Here is a 9,294-nt window from a genome sequence, read left to right as displayed (position 1 = left end):
ATAAATAAATGGAATACAAGTACTACTATTACACACACCTGGCTCTACCATACAAGCTAGACAAAGACAAAATCAGTGGAGTTGGTTATTATCTCTCCACACTTGCGCTCCATATTTCAGTTCTAGCAGCGTTATTAAAACTGCCCAATTTGCATCCGTACCAAAGAGGCCAAGGCATTCAGCTCTATCTATTTTGAGATGGCTCAGCGCCTACAGCCTAGTTTTTTCTCTTTGGATTGAGCGGTGTTTAGCCCAAAGCAATTAGGCAAACTCACTAGCCCCGTCAGCGATTGCATTGAATGCAATCCCAAATTGAGAAACTGGGCAGATTGTCTACCTTCCTGTCTCCATTCAACACGTTTTTTTCTTCATTCCCTTTTTCCCTCTTTTGAAGGAAATGACAGAAAGAGTGATTAACTGCTGAAATCCGCCTGTTGGCTCCCTCGCACACACAAACACACACACACACACACACACACACACACAAACACACACACACACACACACACACACACACACACACGTACAGTGTGACACACACAAAAACTCAAATTTATTCTTCATGTTTCATGTCAATTGTGCAGTTTGGAGAGCCAAATTTCCATGACAACAGGTCTGAGGATAAGGGTGAAGAACTGTCAATTGTCAGAGCACCTAGATTCAGAAGAGCACTTAAGAGTGAAGGGAAGGAGCCGAGGAAGGGGGGTGGAAATAAAGAAAGTCGGCTGGGTTTGAAGGATCAAGGGAAAAACAGAGGAATGGGTCCAATCCAGCTGAAGATCCCTTCACTCCCACGTCCCTACTCATTGGGAGTCACGATATGAATTTGAGATTTAATAGCTTAAATGTAAACATACAGCAGTGAGAAATGAAAAAAAAAAATGAGAACGATGAAAAATAATTAATCAAACGAGAAGTGGAGGTGCAGAGGAGTAAACATGTAGAACGCAGCTAATCCCCAAAAAGCATCCAAAACAGTCCAACAGCTGCAGCTTTCACTCCTGTCTTTGGTCTCTGGTTCTTCATTTCGTATACGCATTAAACGTCTTTGTGTATTTATTATGTTCTGCTTGCTCGTCTTTTGTTGTATATCATGACCGCTGCAAAATGAGTTTCCATTGCGGTGACAATTATGTAATAATTAAGGCAATTATGTGAAGTAACGTGAAAACACGGAAAAATAGGTTCCGGGTTGAAAAATTTTACTTTTACTTGTAACATTGCTTTAAAGTTGACTGTGAAATGTGTGGCAGCAATACCACTTACAGATGTATCCTAAAAGGGACTGAGGCAGGAAGGTGGAAGATAGAAGGAGGAAAACATGGCACTCTTGACGCCAAACACAAAATGACCATGAGGAATTCTCCGCTGCAGAAGTAATTTTAGAGATGCTACATGAACCTGGAGGATGGTTAAAGAGACACTTTGACATTTCTACTTTCTCGTGCTTCGCTTGATCTTTTAACGACAGAAGGATCGCCTCCCACAGACACGGCTGGTTGTCATTCGGCACATTCTTCTCCGTGAGGATCGGCTTGGAACAATGTTTGCGCGGGTGGATAAGGCTTCCCTCCAATTAGCTGTGTACCTGAGCTCCCTCTGCAGCTAGCAGCCATTCATGTTTATCGCAAAACATCTGCTTGTATTTCAAACCAGATCTAATGAATACGCCACTTTTGAAAATCCACGTCTATCAGCCTTCAGCTCCCAAGAGTAGCACCGTGACATTTTACAATACATGTACAATAAATCCGTTCATTACCCTGGAGTCACAAAGCCTAAACTGCACACGGAAGTCGCTGTTATTACTCATTAGTGTAGAATTTAGGATGCAGAGTTTAAGAGCTGATCAGTAGGTATTATGCAAAAAAAAAAGACACGCACGCGACATGAATCTTAAATCACGATCAACAGGGAAACCAAAGATTTGTGAAAACGTTAACAACCACCCCTCCCCCGTAGGACAATACGGCCTGTATGACAGAGACCTGATCATTATACAGCCCTGAGGAAGACAGTGAGCTGATGGAGACACACAGAGACATCGGTGACATCGTCACCAGGATGTACTCAGCTCTGATGTCAACACTTCACCTCATACACACAGGAACGAGAGAGAGCGATGACAGGTGCAATGAATATACCACCTCCAAACTGCCCTTTGATACAACATGTAGTAGCAACAGTGAGATCTAAAGTGCATTTGCTATAACGGTTTTCCCCTTTACAAAGGAAATGTATACCCAGGCCTAAAGTCATTAACATGTCAGACCACCAGCTGGCACAATATATCGTCTATGCTGCCCTTCTCTGAATGTGGGACAGAGAGCCATGGGAACAAAGAGCAACAACAGAGCGGATTGTTGCTGGAGAGCCGCGTGATGCATCGGCAGAGCCGCCATGTAGCGCTGGACCTGTTCCTGTACAGAGCCACACTCTCTGTAAGGTCCCTCGGCGGGGATAAGCAGGAAGTGCTTCCTGACGTATGGCAAGAGGACACAAAGGAGGCCAATGTCCAATACGACAACAGAATGTTTCAACACATGCTGAACGTTGGAGCTAAAAGCGGGTTTTTGCACACCAAAGTAGACATGTAAACCCAACATGAACATCTTGAGGGCCAATGAATAGATCTAGTATCTTTAAAGACCCACAACATTTATAATGAGGCTTGCTTTGTGTACAGATGCCTTGGTGTCGCATCTTAGAAATGTCAGACCAATATCTCTTAAGCTTGTTGTTTTCCCACCGGAGGACTAAAGTAATTGCAATGGGATCTTCAAAGTGTCCCAGTTGCGAGTGCTTCAACACACAGCAAATACAGTAAGCTTCAGTGACACCACAATCTGGTTATATAATGGTGATACATCACGTCATAAGACTAAACTGATTAATCCTGACCTGACCAGAATGACGTCATCTACCTCCCAGCGTTAGCCCTGGAGATGTGGACGTTCAGACCGAGATGAGTCCCGTGTGTTCACGAGGACTCCCTCTGGAGTTTTCTCCAGGGAGCATCACCACTGTTCACGTGGAGCATCAGGAACACTGACTTATTGATGAGGCCGCAGTCACAAGACGACCAGCTTCATCTGATATTTTCTCACGCTGCTGGACGCAACGCCCCGCAGGATGACACGCCAGCTACGTCGAGATGACGCAGACCTTTTGAAGGTGTTCTGGCAATGTGGTGCGGGTTGGGAGAGAATCTGGCGATTGCCGAGTATCAGTTGCACATCCTTTAGCAAATATAAGGGAGTGGCACCAACGTCTCCGCTGTATCCCCCTCTCTGAAAGCAGAGTGGCTGATAGTCTCCATCCATCATCTCATTAGAGAGGGGAGTGTCCCCAGGCTTTCAATCACAAATTGGATTGCCAATTGATATGTAATGGTTCATTACATTTAACGGCACTTGAATGCTATCAGTTACACACCGAGCAAGACAGGCGCAGAGTTACAGAATTCAATTCTCTTGCAGATGTCTTTCAGCTAAATGCATTGTGAGAAAGAAAGAAAGAAAAAAAGAAAGAAAGACAGAAAGAAAGAAAGAAAGAAAGGCTAAATAAAAGATAATGTGGTCTGTTGGTTGTTCGCAGTTGAGCAGGTAATGTACAGTGGATTTATTCGAGTCGGCAAAACAAGAAAATGAGCTGAAAGACGCTATCGAGCGCTGGAAGACACCGACGACCTCCAATGAAAAAAAAAACATCCTACAGGTAACATGAACTCTACATCAGGAAAGAAATGGATCGTTCTGTTGTCTGGGAATTGTCCGAGCCAATTTGATTATGGACCAGAACATTACCTACCTCCCACTTTTACATTTTTGAAACAGCAAAGCAACAGTTTATACTTTTGGCCATGACAGCCTGTTATCTGATGCTGATGCTCTCTTTAAGGGAGACATACTCCATGTCACAGAAAGCAGAGCTCTCCATTAAACCATTAAGTCATAAAGGCTCTGCAGCCATCCTTTTAGTGTAAAGCACTCCCATCAAGGTAACTCTATTCTGTACTGTAGCAGAAAACACAACCACAGTAAACAGGTTAGACAGAACACACACACACACACACACGCACACACACACTGACTAAAAAGCATTTCAATGAAGGCATTTTCCCACCAGGATTAGTACAAAAACTGTAATATTAATCTTTCCATTGCGAAGCCCAAAACACACACAAAATTCCTAGAACCTCGTCTTTACACTACGACCCAAACAGATTCTCTGTAACAGAAGCGCTGGCTCTGAAATGAGTCTTGCGGAGATAAAAGAACAAAGTGGTTTGTCCCAATTTGTACTTCTGAGCCCCAGCAGATTGACACATCACACATTTCCATTTCTCAGTACTCACACCTCAAAAAAAGGTTCAAACCAAAGCTGGAGCTGCCCTGAGGCTTCACAGCTGCTACCAGCTATGAATTAGAATTTTGTTAAAGAGAGGGAAATGTAATTTCATGAAGATTATTTGCAAAGGAGTTAGCATTGATGGTTTCTGATTAAAGTGTGAGCAAAGCGGTGCTCCTCAGAGGTATATATTCGAATATGTGAACGTAAATGTAAGAATTTCCAGTTCAGGTAGAAGAGTTAGACAGTTAGCATTTCCTCCTCAATGCCTTCAGGTGGTTTAGGTTAATCTCATTTTCACTTGTGTTTTACATGTCAAGTAGAATTTAGCTACTCGATAGTAGAGATCATTTCAGACGTCTTCATATATCAGAGCTGCTGTAGCTGCCCTAAGACATGATTCAGAGGTGCGAACCCTTTCCTCTACTGTCTTTCTTGTCATTAAGCAATATATATTGTAGTTTCAACATCGCAAAAGAATCAACAACGTGTCACCCCGTATTGCGAGATTTGATCCAACCCCGGTCTACAAATGCGAGCGAGCAGAGACCTGCTGTAGTTCAGTGGAAGTCTGGCCTGTTATGTAAAGACAGATGTGTGAGAGGTGTGCTGCATGTGCTAATTATGTGCAATCCATGTTTATTTCTTAACCCACTTGTTAAGAAACAAAAACACAACAATGCCTAGATGACATGCTAAAACTAGGCCTTCGGTTTTACACAGACTTCCTGCACAGACATTATGTTAGTCACAGTCAACATGTAATAACCAGAGCGGATGTGTTTCTCTAAACATTGGTAACAAGCAACTCTGAACACATTCTTGTTCAAGGAATAGTTTGTCATTCTTTGGAAGTAGTTCAGATGTAGTAGGAGTGTGTCGTGCAAAAATAATGAGATTGGACACAGCACCATTGTCAGCTCATTAAACAAAAGTTGTGAAACCAAGTTTTCGCCTACTATCTGCTTCCATCTGAACCTCTTCAATTAAAACTACTAGGATGTTCGGAGGGGATTTTCTAATTTCATGCTCCTGTGCCCATCTGAGGGAATTAAACAAAAAATCCTCAAGGCAGCAAACAACTTAACACAACGGACGTAACAATCATTTAACCTCAGTCTCACAGTGAATACAACCCCGTGCAAAAGCAAACGTCAAAATGGAGCAGGAACCACACTTGATTGAAAAATAAATCAACTAGTGTGCAAAATAAGAAAAACTACTTGGAAAAACTTCCCCCCAATCCCCCAGAGTGAATCGAAAAGGCATAGCGGATTAGAACACTGTCGCAAAGCTCCTATTGACCTAGAAGTATGTTGTGTTCATCACAACTAAATCAGGAAGCACGTGTGTATTTTATTATGTGTGTGTGTGCGTTTGCAAGTGCGTGTCTGTGCATAAGAGCGATTAAGCTCCAATCATATCGCTGCACCTAATCCCTTTACATGGCCCTTCCTATTTGAGACTGAAAGCTCAACATCCTTCTCAGTGGAAGATCCCCACAGTGACATCGATGCATTCCAGTGTTAGTCTTATGCACAGCATGTACATTATTGAGGAAAATAGAGCACTAACAGGCCGATGGGATGCAGCCTGGAGGAGGAGTAAGAATAAAGTGAAACAAACAAACAAGCAAACAAACAAACAAAGAAAGAGGAAGCGAGGGAGCACATGATATACTCTTTTACCAGGGAGGAGGAAGGAAGGAAAGAAGGAAAGGAGGCATGTTGGAGGATTGCCGATGCTGGTAAGAATCTGATTTGGGGAAGAAAGGTTGCCACCCGCCGCACAACCGAAAACACACCTCTTAAACTCCAAGTGTCAAACAGCGTTTCCCTCCTGTTGAGATCAAAATGAAATATTCATTCATGCTGTGTTCCATTTTCATTTACCCAGTAAAATATATACTGATGGGTACAATCCGACAAGTCAATCTCCCCTTTATTATGATCTCAAGATTATTAAAATAGACCTTGTAGTTGCCGATTTACTCTCATTCATTGATTTTTGAAGCCGTGTTCAAGCAGGGGCCTGAGCCAGAGGCCTGGGGTTCCCGAGGTCCTGATCTTCTGGTGACACAGATAGACTGTGCCTTCAAGTCAGGACTCCCATTGGCCACAAAGTCATCTGGAAATGATTCCACCAGGTACAGAGATTTGCCAGAATTTGTTTTCTTCTTTTCTATCTCACATAAACATACACACACACCTCATCTTATCTCCCATAAGCAGATGTGCACATTTCTTCATGTCAATCTCATACACCATGACACAGAATAATGTTAGAAAGAGAGAGAGAGAGAGAGAGAGAGAGAGAGAGAGAGAGAGAAAAGGGATTTCACAACCCATCCTTCACCAAAGCCTTTTACACAGACCACACACAGCATTTTACAAAATGCACACACACACACACACACACCTCACACATTCACCAAAAACTATTGATTGTACCTCCATGGCTTGAACACAAAAATATACACACACACACACACACACACACACACACACACCATAACGCCGACACGCCCGCACTGACTACCAGAAAGCACTTGAGCCGAGCACACCGACCATGAGGAGCACATTTCCATATCACTCCTCCGTTCTGTCCCTGACTTCCAGCACTTGGCCTCTCTCACATCTTTTTCTCTATTCATCTCAAAATTATGAATATAACATTAACACATGGAAAGAGGGCAGGACAAGATGCAAAGTTTTTAAATACTACTTTCTAAAAAAAACAATGCAGATTCTAACATCAAGAGAGAAGCAGTCACTTGTTCTATGCATTTGTTTTTCTCTTTACAGATACTCAGGACCTCCTTGTGTCGACGACAAAAAAACTGTTTCTTCGTGAATGACAACTTGAAAATTGGGAAAATTGTCAAGGTGATGTCTTCAAATTGCTTAGTTCAATTAAATTCAATTCAGTTCATTTTGTATAGCCCAATATCACAAATTACAAATTTGCCTCAGAGGGCTTTACAATCTGTACACGTACGACATCCCCGTCCCAGGACCTCACATCGAATCAGGAAAAACTCCCCAAAAATAACCTTTCACAGGGAAAAAAGGGAAGAAACCTTCAGGAGAGCAACAGAGGAGGATCCCTCTCCCCGGATGGACAGATGAATAGATGTCATGTGACCAGAATGAACAGAGTTACAGAGTTACATAAACACATTACATGAATATGACAATGTATGAATGAAACTCCAATCCATGAAACAGAAGGAGGTAGAGAGGAGGGGGGGGGGGGGGGGGGGGGGGGGGGGGGGGGGGGGGCGGGGCGCATCAGCAGGGCCAACGCGGGAGGCCGGCCCACCAGGCATCAGACACCTCCAGGTCCAATGGACCCTATGAGACGTGAAGTCACAACGACTCCGGGGAGGAAGCAGAGTTAATAAGGTGCAATGGAGGGATGTAAATTCATCCATAAGGAGAGAGAGAAGAGGAGATAGGTGCTCAGTGTATCCTAAAACATCCCCCAGCAGCCTATAAGCCTATAGCAGCATATCAAGGGGCTCGACCAGGGCAAACCTGATTCAGCCCTAACTATAAGCACTATCAAACAGGAAAGTCTTAAGTCTATTCTTGAATGAGGTGACTGTGTCTGCCTCCCGGACTGAAAGTGGAAGCTGGTTCCATAAAAGAGGAGCTTGATAACTGAAGGCTCTGGCTCCCATCCTACTTTTTAGGACTCTAGAAACCACAAGTAGACCCGCATTTAGTGAGCGCAGCTCTCTAGTGGGGCAATATGGTACTACAAGCTCCTTAAGATATGATGGTGCATCACCAATCAAGGCTTTGTAGGTGAGGAGAATTTTAAATGGCACTCTTGATTTTACAGGGAGCCAGTGCAGAGCAGCTAATACAGGAGTAATGTGATCTCTTTTCTTAGTTTTTGTGAGTACACAAGCTGCAGCATTCTGGATCAACTGGAGGGACTTAAGAGACTTATTAGAGCAGCCTGATAATAAGGAGTTGCAGTAATCTAGTCTGGAAGTAACAAACGCGTGAACCAGCTTTTCTGCATCTTTTTGGGACAAGATGTGCCTGATTTTTTAAATGTTACGTAGATGAAAATATCCTGTAATTTCCCCACTGAGGGACTAATAAAGGATTATCTTATCTTATCTTATCTTAAATGCAGTCCTTGAGATTTGCTTAACGTGGGAGTTAAAGGACAAGTCTCGGTCAAAGATAACGCTGAGATTCTTTACAGTGGTGTTGGATGCCAGGGCAATGCCATCTACAGAAACCACATCACCAGAAAATTGATCTCTGAGGTGTTCAGGGCCCAGTAAAATAACTTCAGTTTTGTCTGAGTTTAACATCAGGAAGTTGCAGGTCATCCATGTTTTAATGTCTTTAAGACATTCTTGAATTTTAGCAAGCTGGTTGGTCTCCTCTGGTTTGATCGATAGATATAATTGAGTATCATCTGCATAGCAATAAAAGTTTATGGAGTGTTTCCTGATAATGTTGCCCAAAGGAAGCATATATAAGGTAAATAAAATTGGTCGAAGCACAGAACCTTGTGGAACTTGTAAAGTGAACACATCCCTGGGATGTGTTCACTTTACTGTAATGTAAGACAAGGAAAAGGCAGCAACATCTCACATAAGAGAAGCTGGAAGAGATTAATTGGCAGCTTTAATGGAAAGATGACTTTCCAGTTATTAATCAGTTATTAGATAGTTGCATATATATTTGTTTCATATACATTTTTATATATTTATATAAATATACATACATAATAAATGTACAAATAATGTATAATGATAAATTACTTAACAGTAGTCAGCCTGATACCCTGCAAAACGCACCACAAAACTCTTTTTATTCAGCAGTAACGTTAATTGATCAAAAGAAACGGTACATTGTTTCAGAGTATTTTTAAGGTATGAGTGATGCTTCTTACTAATAGACAATCTTTGGCTGTGTG

This window comes from Cyclopterus lumpus, chromosome 18, assembly GCF_009769545.1.
Source record: "Cyclopterus lumpus isolate fCycLum1 chromosome 18, fCycLum1.pri, whole genome shotgun sequence".
NCBI classification, from domain to species: domain Eukaryota; kingdom Metazoa; phylum Chordata; class Actinopteri; order Perciformes; family Cyclopteridae; genus Cyclopterus; species Cyclopterus lumpus.
Note: the sequence above shows the minus strand (reverse complement) of the source record.